Genomic DNA, 21,269 nt, shown 5'->3' on the forward strand with positions numbered 1-21,269 from the left:
TGCATTCAGGATTTTCTATCTCGCTCTACATTTCATTCTTCAAAATTGGACCTCTCTATTTGTTGTTTCCTACTTTGCTTCTTCATTCTTAGATGTAATTTGTTCCCAGATTGGTCACACATTAGTCAAAGAGGGGAAAATGTGATCACCCAAAAATGGTCATCTCGAGCATTAGCCCCCTTTCAACATTTTTGCTAATTATTAAATCATTCACCTAGATCAAATCTTTAAAAAATAATTTATTTAATATGATCCTATAGTTTGAGCACTATATCCTAAATTTTGTATTTAATTAAAAGGAAAATGTCCCCCTTTAATTAAATAAAGAACCCTTTCACCTCTTATCCTAAGTTGCACACATAAAGCATTTTCCCCAATTTAGAAATAAAAGAAAAAGACTTTTTGTCTCACATAGAGATGCAAAAGTCAACTCTTTCTTATTGGCAAAAATGATCTTACACATGGATCATGCAAAAGTAAACTCCCTACCCTTGATTATTTCTTCTTCCCTCATGATTTCTACCATCCACACTTCTTTAAAATTGAGAGCTCTCTCCTCATCTAAGGGTCCATCTTTTTGTATTCTAGAGTTATGCTATGGGTTTTTCTCTAGATACTCTTAGAGCTCATGGAGAATCTTATGGATTGAAACTCATTTCCTACATAGCTTTATAGATAGTTTCATATAGAATTAGCATAACTTATTTTCTACACTAGACTAACACACTTAGCTAATTAGAGGAATTGTAACATTTCATGTTGCTACCTTAACTTGCATTCTTTGCATTTTATATTAGTTTAGCTACATCTTGCATAGCATTTTCCTGGTAGTTATTGGAAACTAGCATTCTTTCTTTTATCTTTGAATCTCCCATTTCATGGTGTATTTGCAAGGGGTTGCATCTCTTAGGCTTAGCTAAGAGCCCTCTTGTTCATATTTTGCATTCCTTTTCACTCCATGACTAGGGAGCTCTAGGTCACCATTTGGGATTCTCAATTCATGATTTTTTCAAATAGAAGGACCTAGAGAAGTATACTTATGGTGTGTACACTTGTAACAAATAGTTTTTCATATTAATAACAAAGACAGTTTATAAAGAGATTCATTGAATAGATAACATAATTCCTTTTCATATGACATTAACTATTTTAACTATCAACAATTAATTGAAATAACCATGTTCAACTGAGGCAACCATTTCAATGATCAACTAAAATAACTTGTTTAATGAATAATTAAAAGTAATTGTATCTATGATTAACTGAATTTACTAGGTTAAAAATTAACTGAAAATAATTGTATCTATGATCAACTGAAATAACTAAATTAATGATTAACTATCATTTCTACATACAAGTAAGTAAATGCTTATAAAGAAGAAAAGAAACATACAAGAATCAGGTCTTTGGTTGGTTATGCAAGCCTTGGCTTTTAGTAAGAGGAGAAGCACTCACTTAGGCTTAACCTCCCAACCTTGGACCATATTTATCCCCACACAATCTATTGAATTAGAAAGGCCCTCCCTACCTCGAGATTGGGCTTGTGATATTCTTAGTCTAGGCACCTAAGCATCCTGGTGTCTAGAATGTCTGCACAGTTATGGATGGACATGTCTATATAACCAGCACCATTGACATCAAGTGGTCATTAGATGGAAAACATGCCTTTAAACTACCTTGGCTAAGGTTTTCGAATGGGTTTAATGACCCAATCACCACCACTCGACTTGACAACAAGATACATTATTAGGGATGAGCATGAGCTATTAAGCAAGATCTATTTAATTAGATTTAAAGTATCAAGTCTAATTTCACTTTCTTTATCCTTGTAGATTTCATCTCACCTCTTCACCTTTTCCATGGCTAAATAGTCAGCGAGTCTAGGTGTTCATAATTTTAGAGCAATTGGCTCTTATTGATTCATGAATATTATAAACTTCTAGCATTTCACAATCTGGGATTACATGATTATATTCTTTAAAGAAAAGAAATTTGCAAAAATAATTATCATTTGATTCCAAGGTCTATTGGAAAAAATAATTTATGATTCCATGTTATAGACACGTCACTATGCTTATTGGTAAGCAACTCCTAGAGTTATTTAATTATAAATGAGAATAACTATAGCTATTGCTATGGAAATCTATTTGTAAAAACATTTGAATAACATTAATTGGAATGATTATCACATGATCTGATATAAAATTGGAACTATCTAAAGTCTTGCAAATTGATTGTTAGTAAACTCTTCTTTAGTTGTTGTGAACGTAACCAAATTGCATAAATACTTAAATCGTCAGTATGAATAGAACATATACGACAGAGTATTAGAATGGCACTGCTATGAAATGGGAAAGGGTTTCAATGGTCTTGCAGATATTCAATAGATGTGTAGTAGAGTATCGATTGTGAATGGAGCCACAATAAGCAAGGAAACAATATGATTTAAAAAGAATTTGGGAACAAGAGTTCTTGCATCTTTGTCTCACCCAACTCAAGATATAAAAACGTCTTAAAAGACTATTTGGCTTCTGTAACTTAAAGAATATTTTCCAATTAAAAATGTCAAGTGTTCAATTAGTTTTAAACAAGAAAGAAAAATAAAAAGGATGGAAGAAGTTTGAAGGTTATAATATGAAAATTATTATGATTTTTATTTATATACATACATGTAAGTATATTGGTGAGGTGGCATCATTTTATTATAAGAAAATACTATGATGGTGTCACTTCATTTTTATACCTATGTGTACGTACAAAAATCTATGTTATAATAATAAGGTGAGAGATTATTTGAGATACGTATTATATTTTGATTAAATTATTTTATGTTTATTGAATTAATAATTTAATAGTTCATGTAGGTCCTATAGATGTATCTTGAGTTCAAGTCATTAGGTCCTTACCAAAGAAGTTTAAGGTCATACCTATCAATCCTGTTGACTGAGCTAAGGTGATATCCCATTCTAATGATCCCGCTTAGTAATGCTTCCCCCCTTCATCTTCTCCTATGATCACCCTGAAACACTTCCACCATAAAAAAACTTCCATAATAATTTTCATATCAACATTTAAAAGACTTTAAATTATTAACCATAAATCCAAAATCAAGCAACTGCTAAACATCATATAGCAAATAATGGTTAATGACCATCTTCATTAACAGTGTAATGGATATAAATAACTATCTACTTCACATGATTATGACAGAAAAATTTGTTAAATCTAATGGTTTTGAGAAATTTTTTAACTAGGTCAAATTTTGGTATGTAACATACTCTCCCCCTTAAATTTTCATTGTCCCCAATGAATATCACAAAAAAATGTTAAACAATATCTATTCAGATTAATTCAAGAAAAGAAATGTTCAGGTTCTAGTCCTAGAGAAAAAGATGAGGGTATTTTTGAAAGATTTCATGAAAATCTTCCCAAGTGGCATTATCCTCTACATACTAATCTCACTAGACCTTGCATTGAGTCACCTCTTGATTTTGTAAGCGTAGCTTATGCACCTTGAGTATTCTGAGTAGTTCTATTTCTACCACCCCTGGTTCTCACACCTATAATAGGTTCCAATCAATTATATGATCATGATGAGTAATTTATTTCTTAAGGTATGAAACATGGAAGAAATCATGCATCCTGGCAAGGGCTGGTGTAAAGCAATTTTGTAAGCTACTAGGTTCACAACTTCCAATATTTCAAAGGGTCCCACATACCTTGGGGCTAACTTAACATTCTTAACAAACTTGATAGTACACTTCTAATGTTTTACTCTTAACAATACCTTTTCTCCTACTGAGAATTCCCTAGGTGTTCTTTTTGCATCTACATAACTTTTCTGTCTATCATTAGCTTCCTTCAATCTTTGATGAATCTGGGTTATCTATTATTCTATTTTCTTAAGCATTTTAGGCCAAACAATAATTCTATCTTTCAATTGATTCCAACTTAGTGGAGTTCTTCATTTGCAGCCATATAGAGCCTCAAAGGGGACCATTTTAATGGTGGATTGGTAGGAATTGCTATAAGAAAACTCTACCAAAGGTAAATACGTTTCCCACTGATATTGTCGATCCATACAGTAAACTCTCAAAAGATCTTCTAATGCTTGCTTTACTTTTTATGTTTGACCATCTATCTTAGGATGATAAGTTGTGCTGATGTTAAGTTTAGTACCTAGTGCTGAAAATAATGTTTACCAAAATTTGGAAGTTATCCTAGCATCCTTGTCTGAAATAATTTTCTTTGGAACTCCATGCAATCTAAAAATTTCTTTTATGAATTTATGAGCAATTTTTGGTGCTCCATCAGTTAGATTTCCTAGTATAAAATGAGCAATGTTTGTCAGTCTATCTACTACTACTAGAATGGTATTTTGTCAACTTTGTGTCATAGGTAATCCTTGAACAAAATCCATTGAAATTATCTACCATTTCCATTCTGTTACTTCATTTGGGTGCAAAAGATTGGTCGGGTATCGATGTTCTACTTTTAGTCTTTGGCATTCTAAGCATCCTGCCACAAATTCTATTATCTCCCTTTTCATTCCTTTCCAAAAATTTAGAGGTTTTATATCTAACAACATTTTAGTTACCCTAGGGTGTCTTGAATATGGAGTTGAATGAGATTCCTCCAGAATCATTCTTCAAAGTTCAGTTTTGTTGGGTACATAAATCCTATTATGATATCTTAACAATCCATCCTCTTTTAGCCTAAATTCTAAATACTTGGAATCTTGTGGGTCCTTGATGAGCACTAGTCCGATCCCTGCATAAAATTCATCATGCTCTAGATGTTGTAAAATCTAGTCCTTCAATATGAAATTTATAGTAGTCATTATAAAAATGTGTATGCTCCTACTTAAGGCATCTACCACTTTATTTTCCTTACCCTTAATATAACTTATGTCAAATTCATAGTCTGCTAAAAAATCTAGCCATCTTCTTTGTCTAGCATTTAGATTTGGTTGAGTGAAAATATATTTTAGGTCATGATGGTCGGATCATAGATCAAAAGGTTTTCCAATCAAGTAATGTCTCCACATTTGAAGAGCATGAACAATAGCTGCTAGTTTTAGATCATGAGGGGTGTAATTCTACTCATAATTCTTTAATTTCCTAGATTCATATGCAATTACCTATGCATCCTACATTGGCACTTCTCCTACTCCTCCTAATGCATTAGTTATAATAACGAATTTCTTTTTTGGGTCAAGTACTCTTAGTATGGGTGTTGTGGTTAACTTTTCCTTCAAGTATTCAAAAGTTGATTAACATTTTTTTATCCATACAAATTTCCTTCCCTTTCTCTAAAGTGATGTAATTAGGTAAGCTATCTTGGAGAAATTCCTAACAAACTTCCTATAGAACCCTGCCAATCCCATGAAACTTCTAACTTCTGTCACATTTTTAGGTGTAGGCCATTTCTTAATTGCTTTGATTTTTGACAGATCTATAGCTATTCCCTGAGCTGATATAATGTGCCCTAAATACTGAATTTCTATTTGATAGAAAGTGCATTTAGACAATTTTCCATATAATTTATGTTCTCTTAACCTTTGTAAAAAAATTTCTAGATGTTCTTGATGTTCTTCCTCATTTTTTGAATATATTAGAATATCATCTATAAAGACCAACACAAATTTATCTAGGCAATCTTGGAATATACTATTCATTAAGTTCATAAAAGTTGTTGGAGCATTAATTAACCTGAAAGGTAACACTGTGAATTCATAATGCCCATACCTAGTTCTAAATGCAATTTTGTGAATATCTTCATCCTTAATTCATAGTTGGTGATATCCTGACCTCAAATCATTTTTTGAAAATATTGTTGCACCTTTCATTTGTTTAAAAAGGTCATCAATTCTAGGAAGTGGATACCAATTCTTGATGGTAACCTTATTGAGCATTATGTAATCTATGCATAATCTCATGGTTCTATCCTTCTTCCTAACAAACAATATTGGGGCTCCCCATGGTGAAACACTAGGCCAAATAAATTTCTTGTTTAACATATCCTGTAATTGTATTTGCAACTTCATTAATTTTGTGGTATCCATTCAATATGGTGCTCAAGAAATGGGTTCTACTCCTAGTACCGAATCTATGGTAAAATCAAAGACTTGGGATGGTGGTAAACTGAGGAGTTCTTCGAGAAACACATCTTGATAATTCTTTAGATAGGGATATTTTTCTTCGAAAGATTCCTTTAACTTTTCTCTAATTTCCCCATCTTCAAAAATGTAGTCATCTCCATAAGTGGTGCTTATAGGATCTCTCATGTCTTCAACTCTTACTGCAAAAATCTCACAGATTTTTCTTCCGCATGTCTTAAGTTACATGGCAGATATCTATTTTAATTTAATTTCATGTTTAATCCCTATAATGCTAGTGGGTTTTCCTTGATCATCCAAACAATCTACAATTTTGGCCAGACAATCCACCTTGGCCTTATTCTCATTGAGCCAATTAATGCCTATAATAATGTTGTAAGACCCAAGAGGTGCTACATACAAATTCAATTCAGTAGAGAAATTTGGAAAATCAACTTGAGCTTCAAACAGACATTGCTCTACCTTAGCCCTTGACTATTTTGCATACTCGACTGTCCATGTTTTTTCAATATAACTAGATCTCTTTAGAAATCAACTTAATAGTTTAGGTGATTTAAAACATTCAAAATCTCTAGTATCATTTAAAATAGAGACAGGGTTCCTGTAAATCTTACCAAGAGTTTCAATCGGGTCTATCTGTTGTTCTACTTGTCTATTATCTAGGGTTGCATGGATTCTTTGTTGATAAACATGTTGTTTTTATGGAAGAGATGGTTGATGCAGCTGATTGGTGTTGGGTTTGATGGGGAAGTTACTAGCATAATTATCCCTTGCACAATTGTAACATCCTGAAGGTGGCCCCTTCTTTTCATTACTCTTATTATTTTACTTGTACTGAAATTACTTTTAAAATCCTTGACTTCATTTCTTTTTTATTCTGGCTTGCTATACTTGAAATCCTTAAACTATTTTCTTGAGATACAGTATTTGCACCTTCCGTATTCCAGTTTGTTTTCCTTTTATTATCCCTAAGGGAGTCATCCCTCTTGATTTTGTATTCCTATTAGACAAGCTTCTCTAAAGCTTCTTCCATAGTTCAAGAGTGAGAACATCAACTACTCCTCCTATTATGTTATTCAGACCCATAATTAATTTCCTCACCTTCAGATTTTTAGCTTGCTGATATGGTGGTATATACTTCAGTAGTCATGTAAATTTCTCCCAATACTTATGTACAATCATGTCTCCTTGCTTTAGGTTTTGGAAATCTGATAATTTTTGGTCATAAAAGGTTTGAGGTAACCAATGATTCCTAAAGATGGTTATAAATTTTTCCTAGGTAATTTTAGTGGTTTTAATGTTTTTCTCCACTTTGGTATTTCCCCACCATGTAGCAACTTCTCCAGTAAAGTGGTATATTCCCCAAACCACATTTGAGGTTTTAGAAAAGTTCCTAATTTCAAAATACTATTCCATTTCAGTTAACCAAGCCTCTACATCATCTCCAGATTTAGAACTGGCAAATTTGGGTGGTTTGATTTTCTTAATATTTGTTGATAGATGTTGAGTTGTTGTTATGCATGATGCTAAAGAGTAGGAATTCTTTTGAACTCCTCTCTTGAAAATCCAATCCGAGGATCAACTCCAAGGTTTCAGGTGATCTTGCAACCTACTGGAATTCATTCACTTGAAGATAATTGTGTTTGTTCATGAGGAGGCATTTTCTAGTTCATAAATGATTTCAAATAAGACATAGAATCTATACACTACTCCAAAATAAAATATGCAAAAAGAACTATGTTTTTTTATTTTTTATGTTTTCTAATGAATTCCATCTAACAATGCAACTAATATGAATTCCTAAACTAACAAGGGGTTAGTAAAGCAAATAACAAGAACTTTAATGAAAATAACATGAAACTAAAAATCCTAATGGACATAAGCTATGAAAACAACATGTCTACGAGTTAAGCTTTCAAAGAAATCAGTAGGTAACCAATGAAATAGGAGCAATGCTTCCTAGATTCCACTGATGCAATCGTTGATGGGAAGCTTTAATAATCATATGATGTTTCACTCTTCATCAAATCACAAGTCCATGGAAAGTGCGCTCATGCGAGACACAGAGTTATGTAGGCACAATTTGGTGATTTCTTCTTGAGCTAGATATGTCAGCAGAATTCATAAAACTATACCAAACACCAAAAGTAAAAGAGATCACACAACTAGAAATAAAACAATAAAATTTTGGCTCAATCACAATTCCATGAACATAAATCTACAAAACAATAGCACATTTAGGCAAGAATTGCTACACTTCAAATGCGAACACCAAAAGCATAATTTTATTCCAAAATAATGGTGGCCCCAATTACATATTACAATGAAGTATTTATAACAAATCGTCTCCTCAATTTGTGTTGAGCGTGAGAGATATATTTATGCAATAAAATGCTTTTAATTTAATATAATAAACTAATTATATACAAACTAACAATATACTTGATGAACAGGGAGGCTTTGGACTCTGAAGGAGCCTCTGGGGGTCTGCTAACATTATTCAAGACAAAAAATTTTAGGGTGGAATCTATCTTCAATGAAGGTAACATTATTTTTTGTAAAGTGTTCCATATCCATTCCAATGAATTTTGGTTTTTGCTCAATATTTATGCTCCCAATAACAAGAGAGATAGAAAGTCCTACTGGTCTAGAGCAAAAGGGCTGGTATAAAATAGTAACATGAAGAAAGGAATTAGTATGGGAGACTTTAATACCCCTCTTCTGGACAAGGAGAAGAAGGGTGGTCTGCCTCAGGACTGGGATAGCAAGCATGACCTTTCTAACTTAATCAATGGATTGGCTTTTCTAGATCTGGACCTAATGGGAGGTGACTTCACTTGGTCCAATAAATGCTTAGGTAAGGATTGTATTCAGGTTAGACTAGATAGAGCTCTCATTTCTCCTAATTGGCTACAATCTTCCTCTTGCAAGTTAGCTCTTTTGCCTAGAGTTGGGTATGATCACTCCCCCATCTCCCTCTCAATTGTTCCTTTTGATCCCTCCAGACCTCCTCCCTTCCATTTTGAGAAAATGTGGACTTCCCACCCTGACCTTTTAGAAAGAATTAAGGTCTAGTGGAGCATAGATGTGGAAGGCAGTATAATGTTCAGGGTGGCTAGAAAACTCAGCAATGTAAAAAGGATTATAAAAGCTTGGAATAAGTTAGATTTTGGTCATTTATTCTCTCTTAAAGAGGATCTCTCCACAAATCTCTCTTCTATCCAAGCCTCCATTCAGTAAAATGGGTATGATGCCTTGAACAGGGAAGAAGAGTTGTCCATCCTGTCTGACTTACATGACATCATTAGCAAAGAGGAAAAGTTCTAGAGGCAAAGATCTAGAATCAACTAGCTCAAGGAAGGAGACCAAAACACAAAGTTCTTCCATTTATTCACTCTTAAACATAGAGCAAATAACAGGATTTCTGGCTTGAAGAAAGACCAGGGTGTGCTGACTAAGGAAGAAGATATATCAAATGAATTTGTTTCTTCTTTCTCCTCCCTGTTGTCTTAGGATCCTTTGCTCTCTAAAGTGGACCAGGATGACATTGTTTCTTGTATCCCTCAGATCCTCCAACCGCACCATAATAATCTGCTTCGATTCATTCCTTCTGTTTCTAAAGTTAGAGAAGCTCTTTTTTCTCTTCCGACAAATAAATCGCCTGGACCTGATGGTTTTCCCACCTTCTTTTTCCAAATGTACTAGCCCGTCATTATGAAGGATGTTGTAAAGGTGGTTCAGGAATTCTTTGGAGCCAAAAGTATTCTGAAGGAAATTAACTCTACATTCTTAGTTCTTATTCCCAAAGTTCCAGGAGCTGACAGGCTAGATAAGTTCAGACCCATCAGTTTATGCAACTCATTTTATAAGATCATATCGAAGGTTCTCACTTTGAGGTTGCTTAAGCTTCTCCCTCTGATCATTTCTCAACAACAATCTAGTTTTGTCCCAGGCAGACAGATTTTAGATTCGATTATTATGGTGCATGAAGTGATTCACTCTATGGAAGTTGGAAAGAGAGAAGGGATGTTACTCAAACTAGACATGTCCAAAGCTTATGATCGAGTGGATTGGTCTTTTTTGGAATTGTTGTTGAAGGCTTTTGGCTTTGATGTTAAATCATGTAAGCTAATCTCCCAACTAGTCACCACCCCCTCTCTAGTTGTTTTAGTGAATGGATCCCCCTCTGATTTCTTCAAACCTACTAGAGGCCTACATCAAAGGGATCCTCTATCACCTATACTCTTTATTATATTGGTAGAATGCATTGGTAGACTCATGGAGAAGAAAAAGAAATAAGGGAGGATCAAAGGTTTTAAACCTTCTTCCAAATGCACCCCCTTTACGCATCAGCAATTTGTTGATGACACTATTATGGGTGGAGAGGCCTTGGTCAAGGAGGCAAAGGCTATGAAAGAAACTTTGGACACCTATTATAGAGGGTCAGGGCAACTCATCAATTGGGACAAAAGCTTTATTTTCTTTATCAATGCTCTAGAGGAAAGACACAAGAGAATCTCCAGAATCTTGGGGTGTCAAGTGGGGAAGCTTCCTTCTACCTACCTTGGTCTCCCCTTGGGAATGACCCCATCTGACTCCTTCTGGAATAGCATCATGGAAAGGTTCAATAAGAAGTTGGATAGCCGAAAAGGATCCATTCTTAGCTAAGTTGGAAAATGCCAACTAGTTAAATCCATCCTCCAAAACTTGCTAATATATGCTCTAAGCCTTTTCACCATACCGGTGAAGTATGCCGAGAGGATTGAGAAAATCCAAAAGGATTTTTTATGGATGGGAATTGAAAGGAATAAAAGGTACCCCCTTGTTGCATGGGACAAATTTTGCCTCCCTAAGAAGAAAGGAGGTTTGGAAATCAGGAAGCTCACTCACCTCAATAAGGCCCTCCTGGAAAAGCAAATCTTGCACATCTTTAGTAGCACAGGGGAATGGAGAGACACTATGGTAAATAAGTATATAAAAAGGCCCTCTATTCAGTTCACCCTTTTCAGTGAGGATATCCCAAGAGGCTCTATTGTTTGGAATGGTTTCTTAAAAGCCAGGGACTTGGCTAAATCTCAAGTCTCCTAGAAGCTAGGTAATGGGGAGAACATTCTATTCTGGTCTGACTGTTGGCTTTCTCAGGGCTCCCTTATTAACAACCCCAGCTTTAGATTATGGGCTAATGATTGCATCAACCTTTATGGGCACAAAGTCAGCAATTATAGGACCGAACAGGGGTGGAAGGACCTTTCCATTATCTCAGAGGACCTCAAACCAATCATGATCATACTTTATTCCTTATCCCTTAGCAATAATAAGGATGAACTGGTTTGGAGGGATAATGCCAATGGGCTCTATTCGGTTGCCTCTGGGTACTCTACTTTATGGAGCTTAAAAGAGTCTCCCCCTTGGTCGAGGGCTTGGTTCCCTAGCCTCACACCAAAAGTCAATATGTTTTTTGGTTGGCTCTTCAGGACAAAAATCTCACTCGATAAAATCTCATCAAAAGTGGTCACATCATGCCCAGCAGATGTGTTTTGTGTAAAGAAGAGTCAGAGAAAGGTAACCATATGTTCATTCACTGTTCTTACTCCAGGACAATTTGGGGCTTCCTCACCCAAGACTTAGGCCACAGCTTGTGCTCTCCTTCTAACCTTCTAGACTTCTATTAATGGCATGGCATGTTCAATGGGTCTGCCTTGTAGGAAATTAGCTCCTGGATCCTGCACCATTTTTGTTGGAGCATATGGAAGGAGAGAAAAAATTGGATTTTTAGAGATAGGGAGGAGCCAACTTTAGTTTTTGGGAGGAAGATTTTTAGTAACATAAAGGAAAACTTTTTTGTGAGGAAGGGGGGAGATTTTGAGATAGGAGGTAAGAAAAAGGAGAAGGAAAAAGACAGAGCGAGGAAAAGACAGGAAGCCAAGTGGCTCCTCCCCCCTAAAGGTTGGCACAAAGCCAACTTCGACGAAACCTCCAAGGGCAACCCTGGATCCTCGGGTAGTGGAGGTGTGATAAAGAATGAAAATGGAGATAGTATTGCGGCTTTTTCTCTCCCGTTGGGATTCCAAACAAATCATTTTGTGGAAGGCAACGCCACGTGCAATGTAGTTAAATTGGCTTTTGAAATTGGGGTTACCAATTTATGGCTCGAAGGGGACTCGAATAACATTATAAAGTGCATCAATGGCAACTCACATCCATCATGGATGATTGCAAATCTTATTGATGAGACTCGAGTGACCCTTGCCAAATTTAATAGAATCCACATCACTCATATTTTCTAGGAAGCAAACTCGATTGCTAACAGGTTTGCGAATATAAGGGTCGACATAGATCAAAAAATGACTTGGCTTCCCGAAACTTGTTTGCTAGTGGACGTTAAAAGTTTGATCAACTTGGATAAAATCCAAGGAAGTACAGAGGAAATCAAGCTTTAATTATGAATATGAAGGTGTTAAGAAATAAGGGTACTTTTCATAATAGAAGCATGGGAAATCGTAAATGCAGTAATCTAGTATTGATTAATCAACATGCTTTGTGGGTTGTTTTTCGCAATTGCTTCTGGAGCAATAGCAGGGTTATTTTTCTCTATTCTTTACTAACTCTCGGAGGTCCATTTCAGTCACAGTGTGAAGAGCACATGAGTAAAATGGGTGTGTAGTGTGCAGAAATGGTAGGCGAGAGATGTAGAAAGGAGCCAGTGGGAGATTTTTAAAAATGGAGAAGTAGGCCGAAAGTGTGGGAAAAGCTTAAAGAGGGTGGGGTTACCAATTATATCATAAAGCTGCATGGATTCGATCAGGAGGTGACCAAAAGTATGGTGGGGTCCTAGAAGGATGGCAGGGTGAAGGTGAATGGTATCTACTTCCGAATAATGGAGGAGGTGATTGTGACTGTCACTAAAATCCCTATCGAGGGTTTTTAATTCTTCAGGGATAAGAAGCTCTCGACTAATGTAGTTAGGGACTTTGTGGAGAGTGAGAAGGAATTGAAGGCACTGAAAAAGATTGGCACCTACTATGTCCCCGACTCCATGAAGAAGCGGTAGAGGTATGTTCTGAAAGTTGTTATCGAGTACATAACTTTGGACCCTAGGTTTGATAGAGCTCGTACCCACCACTTTGTTATTTTTAATCATTTCTGGCATAATGCCAAAATTTTCTTTCCATATTAAATGTTTACCTCAATGAGCAAGGTGGTGGAAAACTTCAAAAAGAAGCCCATCGCTAACCCAGCTCTGCACGAGGGGTTGCTGCTACTTATCCACAAGCACTTCAAGGCTCAAACTATAAGCATCGCCCCCCCTTAGGTAGAGAATGTGGAATCTAGTAGTTTTAGTTACTCCTCTGACTCGGATGAAATACAGAGCCTCAGCTCTGTGAAAGGAGGGATCTCTTCATTGGGGAAAGCTGTGACTTACCAAGCTAAAAAATTGCCCTCCCCCATAACCCCTAGCAAAAAAAGCCCTAGGGATCTCGGGAAGAAGCCTCCAGAGAAGGCTGAGGAGGGAGACAACGATGATGAGGAGGAGCCAAAGTCTGAGGAGGTGGTTAAGGAGACATAGGAGGAAATTAAGGAGGAAAGTGGAAGGAAGAAATGCAGGAGGGAGAGTTTGGAGGAAGTGTGCTCTCAATTTGAGGAGGCATCTATGTTGCCCCTTTCTCCTATCCACCTCCATCCTGAGGAGCAGAAAGAGGAGAAAGCTGGGTATGCAGAAGGGGAAGTGCAGACCAATGATAGGAGGAAAGCATGGATAAAATTCAATGTCAAGACTTCGAAGATGGGCATCTTCAAGGAGGCCATGAATCCCCAAATCCTCGTGGAAAATCAAGAAGAACAACAGCTGGAAGAAATCATTGACCTGACAATCGTGGCTATTTGATACAGAACTAGGGAGACAGGGATGAACCTCTTGAATAATGCCCATAACAGTATGATTAAAAATTTTAGATCTATCAAATGGCTTTTCCATGAGTTGGAGGAGGTCAAAGATCAAGTCAAACATATTGAGGCAACAAGAAAAGGGATGGATGCTAACAGGAGGACAGATTTCGCTGATAGGCTCAGTCTGGCAGAAAAAAGGATATATAACTTGGAGAACTACAACCACAATCTTGTGAATCAGATGTCCTCTTTGTTAAGCTCCATTAATAAAAACATCATCTCTCTTATGGGTTGGATCAAAGACAGAGAAATGCAGGAAGATGACGAAGGAAAAGACAGGGTTGAAGCTAGAACAGAGGATGACTCTACAAAGGACAACTCCATTCTTGATCAGGACCAGGGGAACCAAAGGGTGCAATAGCTAGAAGTGGAGGAGAATAAACTAGCCTTTGAGGTTGCTCAGGTTATGCAAGAGCTGGAGCAAAAGAACGAGGAATAACTCTCGCCTATTCTTTTGTTTCTTGTTGTCTTTTGGCTTTTTGTTTTGGCTTTAGGCTGTGGCTTTGCCTATCTTTTTTCCTGGTCTTTTCTCAAAACTCTACTTTTTGGCTAGGCTTTATGCTCATTATTAGTCTTTGAACTTATACTTTTTTGGGTAGGCTTTCATGCTTATTATCAACCTTTTATGTTTTAACTATTGGGTTTCAAGTTCCATGTAAAACCTGTTTATCTAATCAAAAACAACATAACTGATGCTTAGTAGGAATCCATCCATTTTTTATTCATTAATTTGATGTATGAGCCTTTACATGTCATAGGACAAAGAATTTATGAGAGGAGAAAGAATAAGAAAGCCTCTAGTCAAAGTAGAAGTGTCTAGAAGTGCCAAAAATAGAATTCGATCCTTTACTAGGTGTTTATCAGAGTTAAACTATTGTTAGAATGTGTTTCTGATGCACAAAAAGTTCTATTTTTGGAACTAGCAGTTAACTATCGGTGCACCTCTAGAAAAGTGCACCAGCTCACCTGTGAATCTGCGTACCTATGCACCTGCATGCCTAAAAGGTCCAAAAATGCAAAATTCTACTAAGTGTCAAAACTAAAATTCTAGCTTATGGGTTTGTTGCCCTTCATCCCAGAGCTATGTCTGGATGTTTACCATTTAGTAATTTTGGTTGCATCCAAAAGATCTAGAAAATCATACTTATCTTTAACCTTCTCTCTAGAGAATCATCTAGTGTGCAAGGTGCACAACTTATAAATTTAAAATTTATTTTAAGAGAAGAGGGATATTGGGTGTTTTCTTCATGCATTTAACTTTTGGGTTTTTGTTCGAGATGAGACTAAACATTGTCATAATCTTCTCATCCTTGATTTTGAATTAATAGGCATCTTCATTTTGTCATGCAAATATAATGCCATCTTCATTTGGCAAGAAAATGGCACCAAAGCCCATTGTATTCAAGTTCCAAGGTGTGCCATCAAAATCAATATTCCAAGATGACTACACCGAGATTAAGGATACAGACTTGGGATACAATGATTTAGGAGAGTTCTTTAGAGGACCTTGCCTTTACATATATAGCCTCTTGGGACTTGGCGTGATTGTACCCTTGTTCAGCTGCACATTTAATGTGAAACCTCTCTTTGAGTTTACTAGCACACCTCAACCAGGTGCACCTAATATGCCATAAGTTCAAATTTTAATAGCTTATTCCTGACTTTCTAACCTCTAAGCTTCCTTAATAGGATCTCATTGCGATAGAGGGGGGGGAGTCCTCAAAATTGGCTAGAATCCTGGACTAAAAGCCTAAAATAAAGTAGGGGGTCCCCATTTCTACTAGGGAATGGGGCATGCATTATGGAACCACAACATATAGCCCCAACGAAAGGAAGAAATGACAAAGGCATTCCTTCATCAAAAAACATTTTTTCAATGTGTGTCAAACACCTACTGAATTTTGAGCACTCCGAGTGTATTTTGAATGACTTTACAATCAAAACTTCATATCCAAAACCTTAAAGCTTAGTGTGTGTTTAGTGTATTCATTTCCTTCAACATCTCAAGATGTGATCAATCAAAATCTTTAGACAACTCAAAAACAATCTTCCACCCCTTCTGGCTCATTCATTAAGAATCTCTACAAAGGTCATTTATCGATCCTTTAATTGACCAGATGAGAGAATCAGTTTGAGGGCTCTTAGCAAGCTATCACTTTCTTTTTAATTTTCTGATAAATTTTGAATAATTGCTCCATTTAGTTCATAATGTCACTATTTGATGAAGCAATGTTTTGGTATTAGATACTTCATTTTGAAAGTATATCCTTTTTTCCATTTCAGATCTTTTAGAATCCTTCAGTCTTAACATTGTATTTTATTTTTATTTATTTATTTTATATTTTTTTTCTATATTTTCTTTTGTATCTTGACTATGCTTAGACTGTGTAGCCAAGACATCGGTGTCATTTCTTGGATTTGATCTTTTTGTGAACATCCCTTGCAATCCTCTTTTAAGAGCTTTTAAAAACTCTCACGCTAAACAATGATCTTAGTAATTCCTTCAAGAAGACCCTTTTGTTTGAACTGGTAGGGGTTTTGGATCATCCCTTGCTACCATCGACCTTGGTTTTAAAACACATAAGACAATCAATTTTGAAATTTTTCAAAGTGTTGAGAACTTGTTGTTTTAGAATCTTGAACTCAAGACTAACAATCCCCCTATTCCTACAAACAACATATGTTGTTCAGTTGGTATAAGATACAAAATCATCCAAATGTTTTGACAAAAAAATACCTTTTCCTAAAATCAAAACCATAAGAGTAGTTAGTAAGATATCTCAAGATAAAATCTCAAGTGCACCTTACCCCCCAATTTTGACACAACTTTAAAAACAAACACGCGACTAAAAGCAAACATGCAACTAAAAGAAAACACACTTGCAGAAATAAAATCTAACTATTTTTTTTATTTTTATTTTTATTTTATTTTTTGGGTTCTTTTACGCTTCAAAATAATATTTTAGAAATTTCCCATTGATCGACAACAGAAGAAATTCCCCTTGCAAGGAACTGAGCCTAAAAGTGTTTTCTCTGAGAATTTTTGTGATCTGATAAGAACCAATCCACAAGCGTTGAAACTTGGTGTGGATGCCTAGCTTTTCTTTCACCTTATCCCAAGGTAGAACAAGGTCAGAAATTTTGAAGGATTTTATCATGGCTCTCTTGTCAAACAATCTCTTGATGACAGCTTAGTGTTTAGCCATGTGTTCCAATGCAGTTGTCCTTTTTTCATCCATCTCTAAAATATTCATCAATTTGATCTATACTTTGTCAGCATCTTCAACATATCTACTCATGAATTTCAAAATAGAAATCTTGAGGTTAAGCAAGAATACTGGTACTTGTCCATAAACAAGTAAATATGGAGACATCCACAAAGTGTTCTTGATCCTTACTCAATCTGTCCATAAGGCATATTTGAGTTGTATATGCCAATCTTTAGGATTCTCCTTCAATAACCATCTTATTACTGTGATTAAGTTTTTATTTGTAGATTTTTCTATCCCATTTCCTTGTGAGTAATAATTTGAAGAGAACTTGATAATGACCTAATTCTCAAATGTCCATTAAGTCAAGAATAACGATGCAAAATTTGATCCATTATCGCACACTAAAGTGAATGGCATCCCAAATCTAGTAACAATGTGTTCCTCCAAGAAATTCATCACCACCTTAGTACTGCAATTTCTAAAAGTTTCTGCTTCTATCCATCTTGTACAATAATAAGTGACTATAAGAATGTAGGTGTGTTTGATTGATGATGGTGGATTGACTGGACTAATGAAATCTAGCCCCCACTTCACGAAGGGGCGTACCTCATATACAGGTTGTAGCGGCATTATCGAGTGTCTTTCTCTATTAGCACTAGTTTGGCAAATGTGACAAGAGCGAATGTACTCAAAAATGTCCTTGAATATTATGGGCTAAAAATAACCCGATCTTAAAATCATTTGAGCCATCACTTCTACCAAACCATGCCTTGTACCATACTTGTCATGAAATTATTCTAGGACTTCCTTCACTTCCTCACATCCTAAGCATTTTAAGTAGACCCCTTCATAGTTCCTTTTGTACAACTTCTTGTCTTGCAACATATAGGACTCTCACTTCATTTTAATTCCTTTGCATTTTGAACTATTCATCCAAATGGGGCATTGATTTTGTAGGAGATAGTAAACAATATCCTGGTACCAAACATATGTTACCACACCTTGAGCAATGTCAACTTGAGATACTATCATTTTCTTCTGATCTTCAGTATCTATTTCTTTCTAAAACTTAAATTTATTTTCATCACCAATTTGGTTATCAACTATCATTCTTGACAATCCTTGACCTTTGACCAATTTCATAGGTTGGATCTCTAGGTCAAACTCTTGAAGTATCACCATCCATTTACCTTGCCTTTCACCAAGTTCATTTTGCATTAACAATGTCTTTACTGCTGGTTCAAGTATGATAACATACACCTTACTCCTTAGTATGTAACAGTGGAACTTCTTTATCAGTTTAACCAAGGAAAAAGACTATTTATCGAGGTTAGAATAATTCAACTCAGCATTTCTCAGCGGGTAGCTCATAAAAGTGATAGGTCTATCATCTTCCTACTCCTTTTTCTAGGTCAAGATCCCTACACACGAATGCTCTGAAGTGAAGGAATATATCTTACAGGGAAGGTTGTAATCAAGGCTTACCAATACTAGGGTCATGGAAATGGCTGCCTTAATATCCTCGAACAATTTCTTTACCTCAGGAACCCATTCCATTTTAGCTCCATTCTTGAGTAAATCATTAAGAGAATGCACAATCTCTACAAATCTACTTATGAATTTTCACACAAAATTTATCTTCCCAAAGAAAGACTTGAGTTCCTTTCGACTATTGGGGGTCAAAATGGCTTCAACTCTATCAAGATCAATGGAGATGCCAGCTTCAGAAATGACATGACCAAGGAGTTTTCCCTTAGTGACCCCAAATGAACACTTCTTGGGATTGAGAGATATGTCATATTTACGACACCTATTGAACACTTGTCTTAGATCGGCAATGTGAGTAGTTTGATCCTTTGAAAAGATAGTCAAGTCATCCATATAGATAACTATACATCTATTAATCAATCCTTTAAAAGCTTCATCCGTGGCCTGTTGAAATGTAGCCCCTGCATTAATCAATCCAAATGGCATTCTCCTATAGGCGAAGGTTCCCCATTTGGTCATAAAGGCAGTCTTTAATCTATCTTCCTCTTCTACCATTACCTGATTATATTATGAATATTCATCCAAGAAAGACATCATTTTTGAACTGATCACAATTTGTAAGACTTCATCCAACTAGGGCAATGGGTAATTGTCCTTCTGAGATGCCAAGTTCAAATTGCAAAAATCTACACAAAGTCGAATCTTTTTGGTTTTCTTTTGTACAAGAACTAAATTAGCCACCTATGTAGGGGAAAATAATTTTTCCATCTAGCAATTTCTTAACTTCCTTCATTATCAAAGGCTCGAGGATGGGGTTGACAGGTCTTTTCCTTTGTCAAAAAGGTTTGGTGTTAGGTTTCAGTGGAATATCATGCGTAATAATTTGAGGATCATATGTCTTTAGTTCTTCATAACTCTAGGCGATGACATCCTTATATTTCATGAGCAATTTGAGCATGTCTTCCCTTTCCTATAAACTGCATGCTTTCCCAATCCTTACCATCTTGGGATCATCCTCTATTCCTAAATTGTATGAATCACATTTTTTGGTACCTTTTTCTTCAATGGTTCTTTTATTAAATGCAGATTCATCATGATCAAAAATGTGCTCCAACTCGATCATCCCCTTGGGAATAATATTAGTTTTCAAGTTCAATATTTCATCTTCATCTTGAGTTGTGATATCCTCATATGTGTCATCTGGGGTATCATTTATTTCTTGTCCCTTAAAGTGGTTATCGCACATAATAAATTCTAGAATATGTTTATCATCCTGAAAAACTTGGAAGTTTGTGATATTGTTAGGAATAGATAGAGCATCAACCAATTCAACTGAAAATTGTTTCAACTTTGATCCTTCAATTGGCTGCAATGCACTTGCTAAAATAGCAAGGGCATCTACTACCATGTTTTTCTTTCTTAGAATAGACTTTATGTTCAGAGCTTCAAAATCATCTAATAGATCCCATACCCTTTTCCTATAGGCAAGCAACCTCTTATCGTTACAAGAATATGGTGATTTCAATTCTTGGATAACTAACTAAGAATCTCCTTTGATGATGAGAGCTATAACCCCTTTCTCTAGTGCAAGGAGAAGCCCTCGAATCAATGCTTCATATTTTGCAACATTATTAGTACATCCAAATTGCAATTGATATGCTATGTAGAAAGACTTAGCTTTTGGACCAATTAACTCAATACCTGCACCGACTCCTAATTTGCATTTGGAATCATTGAAGTGAAGTGTCCAAATTGGACTTTCCTTGGGTTTTCTAACCTTATGCTTATTTTTCCTCAATGTTTCTTTTACCTAAGCTTTAAAGGATTGTTTCTTAGGAACCCATTGTAATTTTCTAGGAGGCGGACTTGATGACTCTCCGTTGTGAATTCCTAATAGAGGAAGTGTGTGCTTTTCTTGTTTATCTTGAATTTCACCTATCAGTTCTTTAATTTCTTCAACTTTAGGTAGAGGATGAATGACCATTGAAGTCCATCTCTGGCCTTTTATGTATCATCTTCTTCTTTGTACTTTGATCATTTTGGGTGGAGGAGAAGACAAACCTTTGCCATCTAAAGAGGTATCGCTCTATGATGCATTTTGATCTTCAGTTTTTCCTTTAATCTCTTCAATAGTATTGGATGTGTTTGTAAGACTTTGGTTTTATGTAGGTTCATTTCATAAGTCATCGACTTTCTTTACTCCTATCATTTGTGTTAACACCTTAGCACCTATTTCTTGACATGATGAACATTTGAACTCTAAATGGCTAACTTTCAACAAAATCCTAAAAGGAGCTGGATATTGGGGTTAGCTTCTTCTCCTAGACATTGTAAATTATGGAGTTGAAATCATGGAGTCCATATCTTTTGGGGTTGAAATCATGGAGTCCATATCTTGATCATCTAGTTTTCTGGTCGAAGTTGTATCCAAAACCATCACCTTGTAGGAGCCTAAATTTGCTTGTAAGAAGGCTACCTCATTAGGAGCATTGTAATTTGTGATC

Source organism: Cupressus sempervirens, chromosome 5, assembly GCF_028749045.1.
Source record: "Cupressus sempervirens isolate cs-2001-9-10 chromosome 5, ASM2874904v1, whole genome shotgun sequence".
NCBI lineage: Eukaryota > Viridiplantae > Streptophyta > Pinopsida > Cupressales > Cupressaceae > Cupressus > Cupressus sempervirens.